Genomic DNA, 22,940 nt, shown 5'->3' with positions numbered 1-22,940 from the left:
ATAAATGTTGGATACTATAGTTTGAGATTTTATACTGTACAAATGTTTGATAGAATGCTTAGAGTTAGATTCTATTGTATTGTATTGTATACTAATCATTAAATAAAGGGATAAGTATTGTTTTCTGTGATTTTTGTAGGTAGCGCATGTCACGCGTACCTGTCAGGTATATGCACGCGTCGCTGTGATTTTTCGCTTTTCACGCGTACGCGTCAGGTATGCGCATACGTTGCTGTGAAATTCTCCAAATCACGTACACACGTTAGGTACGCACACGCGTCGTTCTTTGCTGGTCAGCTCCTTAGTTTCTTGTGTTCTTTCTATTTTTGCAAGCTTCATTTCCATCCTCTAAGCCATTCCTGCCCTGTAAAGCCTGAAAACACTCAACACACGGATCACGACATCGAATGGTATAAAAGAGAGGATTAAACATAGAAATTTTAAGGCCAAAGAAGTATGTTTTCAATCATAGAGTAAAATTGGGAAGGAATTGTAAAATAATGCAAATTGTATGAATAAGTGTGCAAAGGCTTGATAAAAACCACTGAATTGAGCACAAGATAAACCATAAAATAGTGGTTTATCAATCTCCCCACACATAAACATTAGAATGTCATCATGCTAAGCTCAAGGAGATATAAAGAATGAATGGGAGAAAGTAAGACTCATGAGATGCAACCTATGAATGCAACTATATGCTAAGATGATTCTGTCTACTTGGTTAAAAAGTAAATAAGTTTCCAAGACAAAAACAAATCAGATTCCACTAATTTAAATCACACAATAAAAGACAAGTAAACTTGTAAGAAGATAGCTCATGAAAGTGGAGAACATAGAATCAAGCATTAAACCCTCACTTGAAGTGTATATGCACTCTAATCACTTAAGTGTCTAGGGTTAATCCACTCTACTCTTCTCTAGTCATGCTTTCTAAACTTTGTTCTTCATCTAACCAATCAACAAAAATTTAGTATACCAATGCAAACATCATGAGGTCTTTTCAAGGTTGTAATGGGTCTAAGGTAAGGGTGAGGATATATGTATGGCCAAGTGAGCTAAAATATGAATCTTTGATTAACCTAAGCTTTCACCTAAACACACACTCTCTCTATGTAATTCCAAAATCATGCCTAGCTACCCAAAATTCCCACTTTTGTATCACATACTCATGTACCAAATATTTCGTTAGTTTAATCACATATGCATTGATCTTTTATTGAACTTAACATTGGGGTAATTTTGTCCCCTTATTTATTTATTTATTTATCTGAATATTTTTTGTTTGAGTTTTTTTTTTATTAAAAATATAAAATTAAACATAACATATCAATGCACATAGATTTTTAATTTTTCTGGTCTCACATGAGTAGGCACCCAAATTCCCATAATTTTGTCAATGAAATACTGTACACTTTCATCAACCCAAGTTCCCACAGTTCCCCACACTTAATCGACACACAATCTCTATCTTAAGCTAACCAAAGATTCAATTGGGATAATTAATTATTTTTTCGCTTAAGGCTAGTGATGTGATAAAATATAGAACAAACGGGGATTAAAAGGCTTAAGGTGGCAAACAAGGGTGATTGAAAGGGTAGGCTATTTGGGATAAGTGAGCTAATAATAAATAATGGCCTCAATCATATGCAAGCATGTAAATACACTAAACAATGGACATATAGAATGAAACAAAGAAAAGATTGCAATCATAGAGAAAGAAAACACACAAGAATAAAAATTCATGGTTAAATAATGTAACCATATGATTAAGCTCAAAAACTCACGGGTTGTGTGTTCTTTGCTATAATTCATGTTCCAAATTACAATCCTCAAACAAGTTTAACAAAAATTTTTAATTTAAATTAGTGAAATATCATAAAATAGGGTCTTAAAAAAGAAACTCATTACTTTAACCAAGCAGTGGTAAAAGATGCACGAAATCAAGAAAACATGCAATCAAACATGCAAATGCAACCATGAACTAAAAAAAAATAGAACATTGGTGTGGAGAAGAGACTAACTAACCCACGGAAGTCGGTATCAACATCCCCACACTTAAAGATAGCACCGTCCTCGGTGCATGCTAAGATGTGCAAGTGGATGGGTGGCTCCAACTGATGCTTTTTCTGCCTCATCAATTTTGATGATCCTCTTCACCCGCTTTGTTTGCGGCTTGACGATGGTAGATGGTGGAGGCGCCTTAGCTGGAGGTCTCTTGGTTCCTCTCCACGCTGGTGTCTTGTCAGTGGCCTTCTCTTTTCCTTTTGTGGTACCCATGCCTAAGGATGAAGGAAAGAGGAAGAATGTTAAATATAGAGAACTAAAAACCAGAGTGAGAAAATTTCAAGTGATAATGAATGCCAAAGAAAAGGTAATAGCTTAAATACATGGTAGCTACAACATGTAGGTAAGACATCAATTAAGAGTAAGAAGGTAAGTCATGATAATTAGATGCAAGATAGTGAAAGCATGCAAGTAATAGGCATGAGAAGCATAACTCAAGCATCAAGTAGTAAATGTGCCAAATTAAAGAGCATGTGTAATGATGACAATTGTGAATGTTAATCCCAAATACATGTGGAGTGCAAGTAATGTGAAAAAGAGGCATTCAAGTAAAAGGGTAAAACAAAATAGAGTTCAAGATGCCATAGGCTTTTTCACAAACATTTGGTGAGCAAGTTAAAGTAGGAATGAAAATAATGTAATCTAAATATATATGAGAGCCAAATTAAAATAACAATTGTCAAATCACTCCTCAGAATATCCACAAGTTTCAGTATAGTAAGGTGACGAACGGATTTTTGCAAGTAAAGAAATTCACGAAAGTAATCACGTTGTAAGCATTGTTTCTAAACCAACAAATAATCCTTTCGTACAAAAACTTGTTTGTCACTAAAGCAAACCCAATAAAAATAAACCGAAGTATTTAAACCTCGGGTCGTCTCTCAAGGAATTGCAGGGAGGTGTATTTATTATTGGTTATGAGAATTATCTTTTTGGGTTTTTGAATAGGGAACAAGAAAAGTAAATTGCAAGAAGGTAAATTAACAACTAGAAAAGCTCTTGGCAAGGTATGAAAACTAGACGTCCTATCCTAGTTATCCTTATCAATTGTGATAAGAATTGTTCATTGCTCCCACTTACTTAACCCTTACCGAATAAAGAAAAGTCAAGTGGACTAATCAATTTGATTCCTCAAGTCCTAGTCAACTCCTACAAAAGGACTAGCTTTAGAGGGATCCAAATCAACCAGCAACTTTCAATTATCAATCAACAAAGGAGTTTGATAACTCAAGAGTCTCCAATTACTCAACCAAAGCCAAGAACATAAAAATCTAACTTAAAACTCTCCCAAGCATTTTATCAAACACTTGGATGGCATAACATAAGAACATAGAAAAGTAATAGGGAATGTAAAATCTAAACAATCAATTGCAAGCATCAATGATAACAAATAAAGAAAGCACTCATAAATATGAAATACCTCAAATTGCATTAAATGGGAAAATCAAATCTAACATGAAAAGTTCATAAATTCAATTGGAAAAAGATAAATAAACTAGAATGCTAAGACAATTAAAAGTAGAAGAGAAACTAAATTAAAGGAACATTGAACCTGGAATTGAGAAGAAATAAACCTAAAACTAAGAGAAATCCTAAAACCTAACTAATGTGAATGAATTTTCTCCTTTTGTGTTTCCCCCATTCTGCAGCTTCTTTACTATGTTTTTCGGGCTTGAAATTGGGCCAAAAGGAGCCCAGAAATCGCCCCCAGCGCTTTCTTCAACTTTCTGCACGTGGCACATGTCACGTGTATGCGTAGGTCACGCGTGTGATGACATGTCACCATGTCATATTTTTCTATGATTTTTCATACAAGAAATTGATGATTTGTGCTTAAATATTGAATGCATTTGTACTTAATTGGTATATTTCTTTGATCTTTTAATTTCATAAATCTTGTAGGAAATAAGAAGAAAAAAAAAAAGCAAAGAAGCACAAAATAAGCTAAAAAGGAAAAAAAAAAAGAGCTTTGGGACACACTTTGAAGTTGGAGCACACTTTGGAGCCTTAGGCCACGCTTTTAAAAGCGTGGCCCATGACCAAATTAAAGGAGATTGGCAATCAGCACTCAAAGCTCGGTTCATGGGGAGAACCTAGCTTTACCGTACAAAAAAGTGAGTTTGGAAGCAAAATTTTCGCTAAGTTAAACTTGGGCGCTTACAACATGACCATGCCTCCTTCAAAGGACCATAACTTGAGCTACAGATGTCTGATTGATGTGCTTTTAGTTGCATTGGAAACCTGACATTCAGAGCTTTCCAACGATATATAGCAATCCATATTTGGCATGAAATTGAGATATGAGTGAAAGACTTCTTTAAGGACTAAAAATAAGCAAAAATCAGCCAAAGTGAAATCACCAAGACTCGAAGAGGGAGCCTGATAAACCACTATTTTATGGTTTATCTTGTGCTCAATAGAGTGGTTTTTATCAACGCTTTACCCATTTATTCATACTATTCGCATGTTTTACGTTTTTCTTCTTGATTTTTGTGCTATGATTGAAAACATGCTTCTTTGGTCTTTAAATTTCTTATTATTAATCCTCTCTTATTACCATTAGATGCCTTGATATGTGTGTTAAGTGATTTCAGAGTTTATAAGGCAGGAATGGCTTAGAGGATGGAAAGGAAGCATACAAAAATGGAAGGAATACAAGAAGTTGAAGGAATTGCAAAGCTGTCAGCATGACCTCTTTGCACTCAAACGGCTATAACTTTAGCTACGAAGGTTCAAATGATGCGGTTCTAGTTGCGTTGGAAAGCTAACGTCCGGGACTTCGATTTGATATATAATTTGCCATAGTTGCCTTAACGATAAGTGACGCGAACGCGTGATCTACACGGACACATCGTAGTGGCGAAAAAAACTAGCGTGTTTGAATTCGAAACCAGCGAATTCTGGGTTGTTTCTGACCCAGTTCTCGGCCCAGAAAACACAGATTAGAGGCTATAAAGTGGGAGAATGCATCCATTTACAATCATCAGCTCATAATTCATAATTTTTAGTTTTAGATGTAATTTTTAGAGAGAGAGGTTCTCTCCTCTCTCTTAGGATTTAGTTTTAGGATTTAGGATTATTTCTTCTTCATCACAGGTTCAATGTTCCTTTTATTTATTTTCCCAATTTAGCTTATAAACCTTTCCATGTTAGATTTGAATTTGTGTTTAAACGTAGTTTGATGTGTTTCAGATTTATGATTGCTTTATTCCATTTATGATGTCTTCAATTTAATTTAGAATTTTCCCTTTTGGCTTTGGTTAAATAATTTGTGACACTTGAGTTATCAAACTCGAGGTGTTGACTGGAAATTGGAATTCTTCAAGAATTAATTCGAGTTCCAATAACTCTAGCCTTTCCCAAGGAAAGACTAGGACTTGAGGATTCAAATTAATTCATCCACTTAACTTACCTTCATAGTTAGAGGTTAACAAAGTGGGAGAAAAATCCAATTCTCATCACAATTGATAAGGATAACTAGGATAGGACTTCCAGTTCTTATACCTTGCCAAGAGTTTTATTATTTATTTAAATTAATTCCTTACAATTTACTTTTTTGCCATTTACTATTCTTGCTTTTTATCTTATACATTAAAAACCCAAAATTCTACCTTTTTCATAGTTAATAATAAGTCATACCTCCCTGCAATTCCTTGAGAAGACGACCCGAGGTTTAAATACTTCGGTTATCAATTTTATTGGGTTTGCTTAAGTGACAAACAAAATGTTTGTACGAAAGGATTTTCTGTTGGTTTAGAATCTATACTTACAACGCGATCACTCTTATTCTTTACCGATAGAAATCCGATCGTCAAAATGGCGCCGTTGCCGGGGAATTACAAACGTGTGCCTTATTATTGGTTATTGTAAATATTTACTTTTTGCTTGTTTATTTGTTTTTATTTTTGCTTTTTCGTAAATTAAGAGGTTATTGGTTTTTATTTAGTTATTAAAAATTTTTCAAAAAAAAAAAATTTGTTCTTGGTGTTCATCTTGATCTTCAAGTTGTTCTTCGTGTTCATCTTGACCTTCAAGTTGTTCTTAGTTGTTTTCTTCGTTTTGATCTAAAAATTTTAAATTTGGTGTCATTTTATTGTTTTTCTCTTTCCTCATTAAATTCAAAAATTCAAAATTTAAAATTCAAATTTCAAAATTTCAAATTTTAATTTTCAAAACTCAAATTTAAAAATTTAAAATTCAAATCTCAAATTTCAAAATTTAAAATTTCAAAATTTAAATTTCAAAATTCAAATATTTTTCAAAAAACCATATCCTTTTCAAAATCTTATCTTATCTTATTTCAAAAATCAAATTTCAAAATTCAAATTTCAAAAAAATTTAAAATTCAAATTTTCAAATTTTAAAATTTAATTTTCAAATTCAAAATTTAAATTTCAATAACCTTTTACTTTAAATTTGTTTTTATTTTCGTTTTTAATTTTTAGTTGCTACTATGAACTCTCACCCCTTTGGCTATGAGTCTGGTTACAATTATGTTGTAGGAAAAAGAGATTACAATGAGAACATGCATCAAGGATGGAACAATCAAAGATGGGAGGAGCCACAAGGATTTGATCAACCTTCATGGCAACAACCACCTCCAATGGACTATCAACAACCATTCTGTGATGCATATCAAGGCAATGGCTATGATGAGCATTCTTTTGATTATCAACAACCACCACCATATGCCTATGAACCCCCTCCTCAACATGACTTTGGACCACCATACTCACAAGCCTCTTTCCACCATTCACCTCCATATGACCCTAACCCTCATCCACCATACCAACCACCTTATGAACCATATATAGAACCACCCCAATTCCAACCCAATTACTCCCAAGAACCACCACCTCCATATGCACCATATCCATATCCATCAATCCAAGAGCCTTATGGTCCTACTTATGATACCCAAGCGGAACAAGAATCAACGGATCGTCTCAAGGAAACAGTGGATCAATTTCATGCAACCCTTCATCAATTGGAGCAAGCGATAAATCAATTAGCTTCCCGACGTTCGGACACTCAAGGAACCCCCATGGCTTCATGTGGACAATCTAATGAATAACGTATCATGAAGGAGACATTAGAAACTCCAGTGGACAGTAAGGAGCATGAATTCTGGAACAAGTGGAGGAAGCCAGAATTATTGAAGAAGAAGAAGGGGTTGAAGACTTGGGAGATGCTGAACCTCCATGGGAAAGTCAAGACATAGAACCTCCTTCCAAGATGGTTGCATTTGATGTTGAGGAGGGTGTACAACCTCCAAGGCATATCATAGTTGAAGACTTGGAAGAGGTTGGTCAAGAAATGGAAATTAAAGAAGATGAAGCACAGCCGCCCATGCCCTTGGTGAGCAATGAAGAAGAGATCAAATTGGAAGAAAGCTACCAAGAAAAAGAGGTTAATATTGAAGAAACTTGCAAAGAGGTGGAAGTTGTTAGAGTAGAGCACAAGGGAGTGGAGCCTGCAAATTCATTAGAAATACCTCCCCCTAAGTTGCCATCATCCTTCACAACATTCAAGTGGGTAAAATTCATATCCCCTAGCTTTCTAATTCCACTTGAATATAGGCTACTGGAGACGGATGGTCAACTTAGAGCTCTTTGTGGCATTAAGAGTAAGAGGAAGATGGTTAGTGGTTGGAGTTGTCAAACAAGGTTCAACATGGTTGCATACTCAAAGTTTAAATGCAAAGGTTGGTGTAAAGCTCAACTGAATGGGTCTAGGAAGTTGGTTGGCCGCTTTAGTGAGAATTCAGATTGCTTGCCACCCGGATGGAATCATGATGATCAACAAGAAGACGGGTGCAATAGCAAGGTTTGGGATCCTGGAATCTGTTCTGACATCCAACACCCCGGGAGCCTAAAAATCTGTTTGAAGCTGCTCAAAGGCTTTACGTGCCTAGTTTGGGATCCCGGAGGCCATTGGAAGTACAAACATTGGTGGAGATTCCTGGATGAGTTCAAGCACAAGCCACCATAACAAAGGACTCCCCAAATGTCCAACTTAAGGAATTTAACTAAAAGTGCTAGGTGGGAGACAACCCACCATGGTATGATCGTTCCTTTTTCATTTTTATTTAGTTTTATTTGTTTTCGAGTTTTATTTCATTTTATTGTATTGAACCTGGAGTTTTGCATAACATTCATATTAGCATTGCATTCTGCATTTTGCATTTAAAAACGTAAAAAAAAAATCGCACGCGATGCGTAAGCGTCACTGACGCGTCCGCGTCACTAGTGCGTTTGGAAGAAAAGAAAAGTGAACAGAGAGTCACGCGAAAGCGTGGCTGGAGGCGTGCCTTAGGTACAAATATGATCACGCGACCGCGTCGCCCACGGGGCCGCGTCATTTGAAAAATAGCCTCCCCACGCGTCCGCGTCACCCACGCGAACGCGTGGCCCTGTAAAATCGACGTAAATAGTTGTATGACAGTATGTTGGGATGGAATGGGGCTGGACCCATGCTGGAAGCACAAGCCCACTCACGCGAACGCGTGCCCCACGCGTCTGTGTCATTTTTCAGAGTATAGCCATCCACGCGATCGCGTCAACCACGCGACTGCGTCACCCAGAAATTTGGCAAAAAGAGTTTCGAACAAAGAGTTGCACGAACGCGAGGCTGCACTCATGCCAATCGCACAAATAAGGCCACGCGATCGCGTGACCCACGCATCCGCGTCACCTGACCTTATCGCGCACCACGCGACCGCGTCACTCACGCGTCCGCGTCGCCTGCGCCGCACAACTTATCCAAATCAGCGCCAAAAATCTTATCTTTTCTTCCCCAATCCTAATTTTTCCTCCCTCCTTTCTTACTTACTTCTTCTTCCGTTCTTTCCCCTCTCATTTTTCTTATCTTTCATTTTATTTTACTTAATTTATTTGCCTATTTCATTCATTGCATCTTAATTTTGTGCATATTTTTATTTTCTTTTCTAAATTCATTATTTTTCCTTTGGTGTTAAAATTTTCTGATTTAACTGTTGCATCTTCTCTTGAATTATTTTGGGTGCTTAGTGACTTGTTTTATTCTGGTTAGGTAATATTATTTAAATCAATGCCAATCTTTTATACCTGTATTACTTTTACATTGACATTAATTTATATTATCTCTCCTTACCCACACTCTCTTCCCTATTGTTGCAAATTTTTGCACTCTTGATTTGCCATGTACTTCTACTGTTTTCTCACTTGCATGTTGTAGCTACCATGTAATTGAGACCCTCATTATTTGGCATTAACCAACCCATGTTTTATTTATTTTTTATCTTTAATTTGGGTTACTTTTCTTCCCTTTTTCTTTCAGGATGGCCACCAGGAAGAAAACCGGAAGACATTTATATGGGAAAGACAAACAAGTTCCTACGCACATTTCTTGATGAGAAAAGCGTAAGTTGAAGCAACCCGTCCACTTGTACATCTTAGCATGCACCGAGGACGGTGCAATCTTTAAGTGTGGGGAGGTCGATACCGATCTCCATGGGTTAGTTACTCTTCTATCTCAACACCAATGGTTTATTTTCCTTGTTAGTTGTTGCATTTACAAATTTGATTGTATATTTGTTTGATTTTGTGCATATTTTACCACTTGGTTAAAAAAAAAATTTTCTTTTTCACAAAACTTTTAGAGCATTTCACTAATTTGAATAAAATTTAATGTTACACTTGTTTGAAGAAATATTATACTGGAACATGGTTCAGAGCTCGAACACACAAAACCTGTGAGATTTTTTTGAGCCTATTTGAATTGGTTGCATTTTACCAACCAATATTTTATTTTTGGTGTGTATTTTTCTCTCTAAAATTGTTATCTTTGTCTTGCTTAATTCTATATTTCCATGGTTTGATGTATGCATACACTTACATGATTGAGGCCTTTGTTTCACTGAGCTTACATACCCATATGGCCTTACCCTTTCATTATTCTTTGCAAACCAATGTTGAGCCTTTTATACCCCTTTGTTCTTTACTTTAGCACATCATTAACTCTAAGCGGAAAACAATAATGTCCTTAATTTGAATCCTTTGTTAGCTTAGACTAGTGAGAGTGCTCATGAATTAAGTGTGGGGAAGTCAATTTGGAAACATTTGGTTTGAGAATTGAGTATGTTAGAATTTTCTGAAAATGTGAAAAAAATATTTAGGACATGATTCATGCATCCAATAATTTAATCATATGCATTGAAAAAAATAAAAGAAAATAATATATATATATATATATATATATATATAAAGAAGAGAGAAAAAGAAAAGAAAAAAGAGCAATTAAGCAAAAAGGGGACAAAATGCCCCAAAGAAAGTGGTGAAAAGTTTAAGTTAATTAAAGATTTAGATTTTAGTCCACTTGGCCAAATACAATCCTACCTTGACCCTAACCCCATTACAACCCATAAAAGACCTCTTGATATGTGTATCTGTGCATTAAATTTATGTTGATTGTTAGATGAAGAGCAAGCCTTAGAAAGCAAGGTTAGTAGAGAATTGAGAGAATCGAACCTAAGACACTTGAGTGATTAGAGTGCATACACTTCCAGTAAGGGTTCGATGCTCGATTCTATGTTCCCTGCTTTCATGAGCTATCTTCTTACAAGTTTACTTGTCTTTTAGAAACATTTTTCATGTAGTTGCATTAATATAGATAGGTTGCATTTCATACATTTTACCATTCCTCTTCACTCCTTTATAGCTTCTCTTGAGTTTAGCATGAGGACATGCTAATGTTTAAGTGTGGGGAGGTTGATAAACCACTTTTTTATGATTTATCTTGTGCTCAATAGAGTGGTTTTTATCAACTCTTTACCCATTTATTCATACTATTCGCATGTTTTACGTTTTCCTTCCTGATTTTTGTGCTATGATTGAAAACATGCTTCTTTGGCCTTTAAATTTCTTATTATTAATCCTCTCTTATTACCATTAGATGTCTTGATATGTGTGTTAAGTGATTTCAGAGTTTATAGGGCAGGAATGGCTTAGAGGATGGAAAGGAAGCATGCAAAAATGGAAGGAATACAAGAAGTTGAAGGAACTGCAAAGCTGTCAGCATGACCTCTTCGCACTCAAATGGCTATAACTTTAGCTACAGAGGTTTAAATGATGCCGTTTCAGTTGCATTAGAAAGCTAACATCTGGGGCTTCGATTTGATATATAATTTGTCATAGTGCCCTGACGATAAGTGACGCGAACGCGTGATCTACGCGGACGCATTGCAGTGGCAAAAAAAACCAGCGTGTTTGAATTCGAAACCAGCGAATTCTGGGTTGTTTCTGACCCAGTTCTCGACCCAGAAAACACAGATTAGAGGCTATAAAGTGGGAGAATGCATCCATTTACAATCATCAGCTCATAATTCATAATTTTTAGTTTTAGATGTAGTTTTTAGAGGGAGAGGTTCTCTCATCTCTCTTAGGATTTAGTTTTAGGATTTAGGATTATTTCTTCTTCATCACAGGTTCAATGTTCCTTTTATTTATTTTCCCAATTTAGCTTATAGACCTTTCCATGTTAGATTTGAATTTGTGTTTAAACGTAGTTTGATGTGTTTCAGATTTATGATTGCTTTATTCCATTTATGATGTCTTCAATTTAATTTAGAATTTTCCCTTTTGGCTTTGGTTAAATAATTGGTGACGCTTGAGTTATCAAACTCGAGGTGTTGACTGAAAATTGGAATTCTTCAAGAATTAATTCAAGTTCCAATAACTCTAGCCTTTCCCAAGGAAAGACTATGACTTGAGGATTCAAATTAATTCATCCACTTAACTTACCTTCATAGTTAGAGGTTAACAAAGTGGGAGAAAAATTCAATTCTCATCACAATTGATAAGGATAACTAGGATAGGACTTCCAGTTCTTATACCTTACCAAGAGTTTTATTATTTATTTAAATTAATTCTTTACAATTTACTTTCTTGCCATTTACTATTCTTGCTTTTTATCTTATACATTAAAAACCCAAAATTCTACCTTTTTCATAGTTAATAATAAATCATACCTCCCTGCAATTCCTTGAGAAGACGACCTGAGGTTTAAATACTTCAGTTATCAATTTTATTGGGTTTGCTTAAGTGACAAATAAAACGTTTGTACGAAAGAATTTTCTGTTGGTTTAGAATCTATACTTACAACGCGATCACTCTTATTCTTTACCGATAGAAATCCGATCGTCAGAGCCTCATTCTAAAGCAAAGGAGCACTACAACTCTCCAAGAAAAAAATGCACAAAATGCTTCCAGCAAGATTCGAACTAAGGAACTTGCACCCAAGAGAAGCACTATCCTTGTTCGGTTCACAAATAAAATTTGTGCTGAAGTGCACCCACCAAGGTTCGAAGCTGGGGTTCACTAAAGACAAAGGGGAAAGCTACGCTCTCCATACCAACCGAGCGCTATTCAAGGCCAAGGAAGCAAGGCAAAATTTCAAAGCTCGGTTGGTGCCAAGAGCTTTATCGGGGCCACACCAAAATTGACACGGCCAAAGCAGCACCAATGCTGCGCTCTTGGTGAGAGCCGAGCCTTGCCCTGGGAGCAACACCCATGGGCCGAAATTCAATAAAAATTCCATTTTAAATTCAATTCTTCACCAATTGAACCAAGGCCATCCAGATCCATTCTTCCTCAAATCCAAAGCAAGCTAAGCCCATTATCATCACTCAAAGGCACAAGGATCAATTAGCTTAGAAATTGATTTTAATTGTAGTTTGTTTAGAATTTCATTTTCATTTTTCATTTTAAGCCTATAAAAAGGCATCTGTTTCAATTCATTAGGAGGCTGGCTCCATTAGGGAGCAAGTAGAATAGAGAGCTCTCTTCTCTTTGATTTTACTTCTGAAATTCTACTTTCAGTTTTGGAATTTTGGATTGAGATTTGAAGGAATTCTGTTTCAAATCTCAATTTGAAATCTCTTTGTTCTTCTTCTGCATAATCTTAGTGAATTGAAAATTTAATCTGAGTTTCCTTTACTGCCTTCATCTTCTTTTCTTCTGAAAGTTGTTTACTATTGGATCAAGGAAGGAATTGAGATCTAGACCTGTTTTCTAGTCTCATTGATTCCCAGAGATCTTCACTTGTCCTTTTAGATTTCACAATAGAGTTAAGTTTTCTTGCTGTTTTGCTTCTTCAAGCAATTTTTCTTTTCTGTTTGAGATCTGCTGCATCCCATTTCATATTCTAGCTCTCTGATTGATTGCACTTTACTCTTTCTTGTTGAATTTTAATTCCCAGCACCCAACTCAATTTACTTTCAAGCAATTTAATTCTTCTGCACTTCCTAATTTCAATTCTGTTTTAATTCCTAGCATCCAATTTCCTTTATTCCTCCTGCAATTTAAATTTCCAGTTGCTTGATCAATTGCTTTCTTTAATTTCCAACACCCACTCCCCTTTACATTCACTGCAATTTACATTTTTTGTCATTTAAGTTTCTGCAATTTACATTTCTTGCTCTTTAAGTTTCTATCCAATTTACTTTCTACACTTTAAATTTTCTTGTCATTTACTTTCTGCTGCATCAATTATCACTCACCAATGTTAGCTTGACTAAATTAATCACCCACTAAAGTTTCTTGATCCATCAATCCCTGTGGGATCGACCTCACTCTAAGTGAGTTTTACTACTTGATGCGACCCGGTACACTTGCCGGTGAGTTTAGGTGTTGGAAATCCGTTTTCAACCCATCAGCGTGCGCGTCGTTTGGCGAAATTCCTTGTCACGCGTACGCGTCGGTCACGCGTACGCGTCGCTCGTCTTCTGCGCTAGGCACGCGTGTGCGTCGCCCATGCGTGCGCGTCGCTACCAGCTTCTCAAAACTTCATTTTCTCGCGTTCCTTCCACTTTTGCATGTTTTCTTTCCATCCTCTAAGCCATTCCTGCGCTATATAGCCTGAAAACACTTAACACACAGATCACAGCATCAAATGGTAATAAAGGATAATTAAAATTGACAGTTTAAAGGCCTAGGAAACATGTTTTCAACTATATCACAAAAGCAGGAAAGAATTGTAAAACCATGCAAATTATATGAATAAGTGAGTAAAGAATTGATAAAAACCACTCAATTGAGCACAACATAAACCATAAAATAGTGATTTATCAATCTCCCCACACTTAAACATTAGCATGTCCTCATGCTAAGCTCAAGGAGATACACAGAATGAATGGAGGAAAGTAAGACTCATGAGATGGAACATATGAATGCAACTATATGCTAGGATTATTCTGTCTACTTGGTTAAAAAGTGAATAGGTTCCCAAGACAAAAACAAATCAGATTCCACTAATTTTAAATCATACAGTAAAAGACAAGTAAACTTATAGGAAGACAGCTCATGAAAGCAGGGAACTTGTAGGAAGACAGCTCATGAAAGCATTGAACCCTCACTGGTAGTGTATATGCACTCTAATCTCTCAAGTGTCTAGGGTTAATCACTCTACTCTTCTCTAGTCATGCTTTCTAAACTTTGTTCTTCATCTAACCAATCAACAAAAATTTAGTATACTAATGCAAACATCATGAGGTCTTTTCAAGGTTATAATGGGGCTAAGGTAAGGGTGATGATATATGTGTGGCCAAGTGAGCTATAATATGAATCTTTGACTAGCCTAAGCTTTCACCTAACATACACACACACTCTATGTAATTTCAAAATCATGCCTAGCTACCCAGAATTTCCACTTTTTGCATCACATACTCATGCATCAACTTTTCTTTAATTTTATCACATATGCATTAATCTTTTATTAAACTTAACATTTGGGTAATTTTGTCCCCTTTGTTTATTTATTTATTTATTTATTTATTTATTTATTTATTCACATAACATATCGATGCACATGGATTATTAATTTTTCTGGTCTCACATGAGTAGGTACCCAAATTCCCAATATTTTCTCAATGAAACACTATACACTTTCATCAACCTAAGTTCCCTTAGTTCCCCACACTTAATTGACACACAATCTCTATCTTAAGCTAACCAAAGATTCAATTGGGGTAATTAATTATTTTTCTGCTTAAGGCTAGTGATGTGGTAAAATATAGAACAAACGGGGATTAAAAGGCTCAAGGTGGCAAACAAAGGTGATTGAAAGGGTAGGCTATTTGGGATAAGTGAGCTAATAATAAATGATGGCCTCAATCATATGTAAGCATGTAAATATACTAAACAATAGACATATAGAATAGAACAAAATATAGATTGCAGTCATAGAGAAGAAAATACACAAGAATAAAATATTATGGTTAAATAATATAACCATGTAATTAAGCTTAAATCTCATGTTCCAAATTACAGTCTTCAACAAGTTTAACAAAAAAGTTTTAATTTAAATTAGTGAAATATTATAAAATAGAGTCTTGAAAAGAAATTTATTACTTTAACTAAGTTGTGGTAGAAGAACATGCACAAAATCAACAAACATGCAATCAAACATGAAAATGCAACAACTAAATTAACATAGAAAATTAAACATTGGTGTTGAAATAGGAACTAACTAACCCACGGAAGTCGGTGTCGACCTCCCCACACTTAAAGATTGTACCGTCCTCGGTGGATGCTAAGATGTTCAAGTGGATGGGTTGCTCCAACTGATGCGTTTCTCCAAAGATTGTGCAGATGGCCTTGTCTGTCGCCTCATGTAAAAGTTTTTTGTTTCCCTTCCTGGTGGCCATCTTGAAAGAAAAAGGGAAGAAAAGTAACCCAAAAACAAAGATAGAAAACAAAGAAAATATGGGTGGGTTAATGCCAAACAACGAGAGTCTCAAGTACATGGTATCTACAACATGCAAGTGAGAAAACAGTAGAAGCACATGGCATATCAATAGTGCAAAAATTGTAACAAAGAAGAAGAGATAGTAGATAATGAAAGACAATATAAATTCATGTCAATGCAAAAGAAATACAGGTATCATAAAAGATTGGCATTGACAGATAAATAATATCATCCAACAGTGTAAAACAAGTCACTAAGCACCAAAATAATACCAGAAAAGATACAACAGTGGAATAAGAACATTTAACACCAATGGAAAAATAATAAACGTAGAAAAGAAGAAAAACAGGCACGGAATTAAAAATGCAATGAATGAAAATATACAAATAAATTAAGTAAAATAGAATGAAAGTGAATAAGGATGAGAAGTTAAAGAGATGAAGAAGAAGAAAGTAAGAAAGGAGGAAGAAGGAATGAGAAAGGAGAGAAGAAAGAAGTAAGAATTTAAAAACAGGTGCGACGCGCACGCGTTCATCACGCGTAGGCCCTTCGACGCGTGAGCGTCACCCACGCGTGAGCGTCACCCACGCGTGCGCGTGGGTGGCCAAGAATGACCACTGACGCGCGAGCGTCGATCACGCGTACGCGTGACTACTCGCGCGACTCTGACACAGTGGCAGCCCAACTCTCTGTTCAATTTGCTATTGACGCCGATTTGTATGCCCACGCATACGCGTCACTGACGTTTACGCGTGGGTTGAAAATTTGCAGGGGACGCATACGCGTGGGGTGGCTTGTGCGCTACGCACCCCTCCCACGCGTCTCCATCTCAACTCTCTGCCCCATTTATAAATACTGCGAACTTGCATGGGACGCGTCAGCGTCATCGACCCTTACGCGTCGTTCGCTTTTTTTTTATATGCAGGATGAAAAATGCAGAATGTAGATGACTGTGCAGAAATTATGAATGAACAAGAATAAAATAAAATAAAACTAAGAACAAAAAGGAAAGAATATACCATGGTGGGTTGTTTCCCACCTAGCACTTTTAGTTAAAGTCCTTAAGTTGGACAATTGGTGAGCTCCTTGTCATGGTGGCTTATGCTTGAACTCATCCAGGAATCCCCACCAGTGTTTGTAATTCCAATAGCCTCTGGGGTCCCAACTAGGCACATAAAACCATCAAGCAAGTCACAGCAAGTGACAAGGTTCCAAGAGTGCTGATTGTCAGAATGAATTCCGGGGTCCCAAACCTTACTTTTGCATCCGTCTTCTAGTTGATCATCATTTTTCCACTTGGGTGGTGAGCAATCGGAATTCTCACTGAGACATCCAAACGACTTCCTAGACCCATTCAATCGAGCTCTACACCAATCCTTGCACCTCAACTTGGAGCGTGCAACCATATTGAACCTTGCAGGACGACTCCTACCACTAACCATCTCCCTCTTACTCTTAAAGCCACAAAGAGCTCTAAGTTGACCATCTTTCTCAAGTAAACCATATTCAAGTGGAATGAGAAAGCTAAGGGATATGAATTTTATCCACTTGAATATTGTATTGGATGGTAATGGCCTTGGGGGAGAGGTCTCCACAGCTTTGGCAAGGTGAATTCAAGCTCCGTTCCCTTGTGCTCTTCCTTGACAACTTCCACCTCTTTGCAAGCTTCTTCAATTTCAACCTCTTCCTCTTGGTAGCTTTCTTCCAATTCAATCTCTTCTTCATTGCTTACCAAGGGCATGGGAGGTTTGTGCCTTTTCTGCTTTAATCTCCATGTCAAGTCCAATGGGAGAGGATTCAATTGTAGATAAGAATTCATCAATGATTAAATCCATCTCTTGATCATCCCCTTCAAAGTTTTCAACCATGATATGCCTTGGAGGTTGTACACCCTCCTCAGCATCAATTTCAAAATTTTTTACGAAATTCTCTTCAACTCTCGATTCCCATGGAGGTTCAGCATCTCATAGATTTTCAACCACTTCTTCTTCTTCAATCATTACGGCTTCCTCCAATTGCTCTAATACAAAATCAAACTCCTCCTTAGCGTCTTCCCTTACCAATTTTTCAGCAACTTCTTCATCTTCGAGCCGATCCCTTCTCTCTTGTTCCATGTCAATAGCATGATTGGGATCATGTTGCTCTTAGATTGATGCATCTATACGGGATATAAGAGTTTGGAGGGTAGAGGTTAGACCAGTGAAAGTAGAGGTAAGTGTGGTTTGAAGCTCTAATTGCCTTTGGCGAATAACATTATGGATGTCGTCATCTAGTGGAGGTTGGGGTGGATAGGAGGGTTCATTATTTTGGAGAAAGGATTTATAATAGGAAGGTGGTTCTTCTTGGTAAGGGTATGGAGATGGTGAATATTGAGGTGGTGGTTTTGGATATGGTTCATATGGTTCGTATGGTGGTTGGTGTGGTGGATAAGGGTTGGGGTCATATGGAGGTGAATGGTAGAAAGGGGCTTGTGAGTGTGGTAGTTCAAAGTTCTGTTGAGGAGGGGGTTCATAGGCATATGGTGGGGCTCGTTGGTAACTACAAGGGGGTCCACCATATCCATCATCTTGGTACGCACCCTAGAATGGCTCTTGACCATAGTAATTCGGTGGAGGTTGGTTGTCACGAAAGGGTCCACCATAACTATTGTCTTGGGATGCATCGTAGAATGGTCGTTGCCCATGGCACCTTGGAGGAGGTTGTTGCTGAAAGGGTTGATCAAATCCTCGTGGCTCCTCCCATCTTTGATTATTCCGACCTTGATGCATGTTCTCATTATAGCGTCCATTCCCTGCAACATAATTTGAACTAAACTCATAGCCGAATGGGTGAGAATTCATAGTAACAAATAAAAATAAAAACGAATAAAAATAAGCAACTAAGTCCTAAAACTAACAAAAACTAACAAATAAGCAAAAAGCAAATATTTACAATAACCAATAATAAGGCATACGTTTGCGATTCCCCGGCAACGGCGCCATTTTGATGAACGGATTTTTGCTAGTAAAGAAATTCACGAAAGTAATCACGTTGTAAGCATAATTTCTAAACCAACAAAGAATCCTTTCGTACAAAAACTTGTTTGTCACTAAAGCAAACCCAATAAAAATAAACGGAAGTATTTAAACCTCGGGTCGTCTCTCAAGGAATTGCAGGGAGGTGTATTTATTATTGGTTATGAGAATTATCTTTTTGGGTTTTTGAATAAGGAACAAGAAAAGTAAATTGCAAGAAGGTAAATTAACAACTAGAAAAGCTCTTGGCAAGGTATGTAAACTAGACGCCCTATCCTAGTTATCCTTATCAATTGTGATGAGAATTGTTCATTGCTCCCACTTAGTTAACCCTTACCGAATAAAGGAAAGTCAAGCGGACTAATCAATTTGATTCCTCAAGTCCTAGTCAACTCCTACGGAAAGACTAGCTTTAGAGGGATCCAAATCAACCAGCAACTTTCAATTATCAATCAACAAAGGAGTTTGAAAACTCAAGAGTCTCCAATTACTCAACCAAAGCCAAGAACATAAAAATCTAACATAAAACTCTCCCAAGCATTTTATCAAACACTTGGATGCCATAACATAAGAACATAGAAAAGTAATAGGGAATGTAAAATCTAAACAATCAATTGCAAGCATCAATGATAACAAATAAAGAAAGCACTCATAAATATGAAATACCTCAAATTGCATTAAATGGGAAAATCAAATCTAACATGAAAAGTTCATAAATTCAATTGGAAAGATAAATAAACTAGAATGCTAAGACAATTAAAAGTAGAAGAGAAACTTTAAAGGAATCTGGAATTGAGAAGAAATAAACCTAAAACTAAGAGAAATCCTAAAACCTAGAGAGAAGAGAGAGCCTCTCTCTCTAGAAACTAGAAACTACACCTAACTAATGTGAATGAATTTTCTCCTTTTGTGTTTCCCCCATTCTGCAGCTTCTATTCTATGTTTTTCGGGCTTGGAACTGGGCCAAAAGGAGCGCAGAAATCGCCCCCAGTACTTTCTGCAACTTTCTGCACGTGGCGCATGTCTCGCGTACGCGTAGGTCACGCGTGCGTGTCGTTTGGCGAAATTCCTTGTCACGCATACGCGTCGGTCACGCGTACGCGTCACTCGTCTTCTGCGCTAGGCATGCGTGCGCGTCGCCCATGCGTGCGCGTCGCTGTCAGCTTCTCAAAACTTCATTTTCTCGCGTTCCTTCCACTTTTGCATGTTTCCTGTCTATCCTCTAAGCCATTCCTGCCCTATATAGCCTGAAAACACTTAACACACAGATCACGACATCAAATAGTAATAAAGGATAATTAAAATTGACAGTTTAAAGGCCTAGGAAACATGTTTTCAACTATATCACAAAATCAGGAAGGAATTGTAAAACCATGCAAATTATATGAATAAGTGAGTAAAGAATTGATAAAAACTACTCAATTGAGCACAACATAAACCATAAAATAGTGGTTTATCATAAGGCAATCCCCAAGTAAAACTCCAATAACAACATAAGAATACATGAAAAAGAAAAGAAAAAGAAACCATGGATAATGAAACTAAAAGAAAAATAAAGAAGAAAGAAACATAAATTAAAGTAATAATGAAAGAGTAAAAGGGGAAGAAGAAAAGAAACCTGATGAAGAAAATGAAGAAGGAAGGAAGAAGGTAATAGAAAGTAAGAAAGAATAAGGAAGAAGAGAGAAAGAAAAAGAAAGAAATAATTAGGATTGAAAAGAATTAAGATTAGAGGAGGGTGATTTAAAATCTAGCGCTGAGGTGGTTTAATTGGGCGTCGCATGCGACGCGTACGCGTAAGGCACGCGTACGCGTGGATCGTGTGAATTTCAAGCGACGCGTACGCGTGATGTTGGTTGTGCGAATAGCGCGAGGTCAGCCCCGCGCACGCACAACTCTCTGTTCAGATACGCACGAGAGCCAAAATTGCATATGACGCGTGCGCGTCAGGGACGCGTACGCGTGGACGGCCAGGATGGGAAAACGATGCACACGCGTCAGGGACGCGTACGCGTGATGGGGCTTGTGCTCCCAGCACCGTTCCAGCCCCATACCATCATAACTTTCTGGCCAAACACCTTTTACGCCGATTTTACATGGTCATGCGTGCGCGTCAAGGACACGTCCGCGTGATGGGCTGAAATCGCAAACGACGCGTACGCGTGGACTTGCTTGTGCGCAAGGCACATGTCCAGCACCACTCCAGCCTAACTTTCTGTTCAATTCATTTATTTCACGCAGGCACATATGACGCGTACGCGTCAGCGACGCCTGCGCGTCGTGTGCGTGTTTTCTTTTTTATATGCAGAATGCAAAAATACAGAATGCAGATGATAATGCAGAAATTATGAATGAACACTAATAAAAATAAAATAAAATAAGACTAAGAATAAAGAGGAACGATTATACCATGGTGGGTTGTCTTTCACCTAGCACTTTGCTTTTACGTCCTTAAGTTGGACATTTGGTGAGCTCCTTATCATGGTGGCTTGTGCTTGAACTCGTCCAGGAATCTCCACCAATGTTTGCAATTCCAATAGCCTCTGGGATCCCAAACTAGGCGTATAAAGCCTTCAAGCAAGTCAAAGCAAGTGACAAGGCCCCAAGAGTGCTGATTGTTGGAATGAATTCCGGGGTCCCAAACCTTGCTTTTGCACCCGTCTTCTTGTTGATCATCATTTTTCCACTTGGGTGGTGAGCAATTGGAATTCTCACTGAGACATCCAAATGACTTCCTAGACCCATTCAATCGAGCTCTACACCAATCCTTGCACCTCAACTTAGAGCGTGCAACCATATTGAACCTTGCAGGACGACTCCTACCACTAACCATCTCCCTCGTACTCTTAAAGCCACAAAGAGCTCTAAGTTGACCATCTATCTCAAGTAAACCATATTTAAGTGGAATGAGAAAGCAGAGGGATATAAATTTTACCCACTTGAATGTTGTATTGGATGGTAATGGCCTTGGGGGAGAGGTCTCCAACAGCTTTGGCAAGGTGAATTCAAGCGCCATTCCCTTGTGCTCTTCCTTGACAACTTCCATCTCCTTGCAAACCTTGTCAACTTCAACTGCGCCCTGATCAAAATCTTCTAATTCTTCCCCATCACTCAAGTCATAAGTTGAAGTTGAGAAAAGTCTACCTCCACGTCATCTTCATATTCACTTGAAGAAAGTTCTTCAAACTCAAGGGGTTCAATTGCGGATGCAAGTTCATCATTAGGAGGGCTTGATTCATGATCATCATCACCAAGGGACTCTGCTACTCGATCTATTCTGTCCAATTCTTCATAAGTAACATGCATTGGAGGTCGTGCACTATCCTCCTCAACATCAAATTCAAACTTCTTGGTGGAATTCTCTAGGACTCTCGATTCCCATGGAGGTTCAGCATCTCCTAGGACTTCAGCGACTTCTTCTTCTTCGATAATTACGGCTTCCTCCAATTATTCTAATACAAAATCAAACTCCTCCTTAATGTTTTCCCTCACCAGTTCTTCAGCTACTCCTTCATCTTCACGGATCTCTACTTTCACATTTTGGGCCTCCTCGTGCTTCTTTTGAAGTATTTATGCATCCACACGGGACATAAGAGTTTGGAGAGTAGAGGTGAGACCAGTGAAAGCAGAGGTAAGTGTGGTTTGAAGCTCTAATTGCCTTTGGTGAATAACATTAAGGATGTTGTCATCCAGTGGAGGTTGGGGTGGATAGGAGGGTTCATTATTTTGGAGAAAGGGTTCATAATAGGAGGGTGGTTCATTGTGATAGGGATATGGAGGTGGTGGTTCTTGGTAATAATTGGGTTGGAATTGTGGTGGTTCTATGTATGGTTCATTTGGCTCATATGGTGGTTGGTTAGGTGGATATGAACTGGGGTCATATGGAGGCGAATGGTAAAAAGGAGCTTGTGAGTAGGGTGGTTCAAAGTTATGGTGAGGAGGTGGCTCATAAGCATATGTGGTGCGCAGAAATCGTGACGGTTCATTCCTTGGTAACGGCGCTAAAAACTTAATACGCACGTTCATAATCTTAGTTCTTTGTCACAACTTCGCACAACTAACCAGCAAGTGCACTGGGTCGTCCAAGTAATAAACCTTACGTGAGTAAGGGTCGATCCCACGGAGATTGTCGGCTTGAAG

The sequence above is a fragment of the Arachis ipaensis genome, chromosome B02 (assembly GCF_000816755.2).
Source record: "Arachis ipaensis cultivar K30076 chromosome B02, Araip1.1, whole genome shotgun sequence".
Lineage (NCBI taxonomy): Eukaryota > Viridiplantae > Streptophyta > Magnoliopsida > Fabales > Fabaceae > Arachis > Arachis ipaensis.
The sequence above is the reverse complement of the archived record's forward strand: the minus strand, read 5'-3'. Positions refer to the sequence as shown.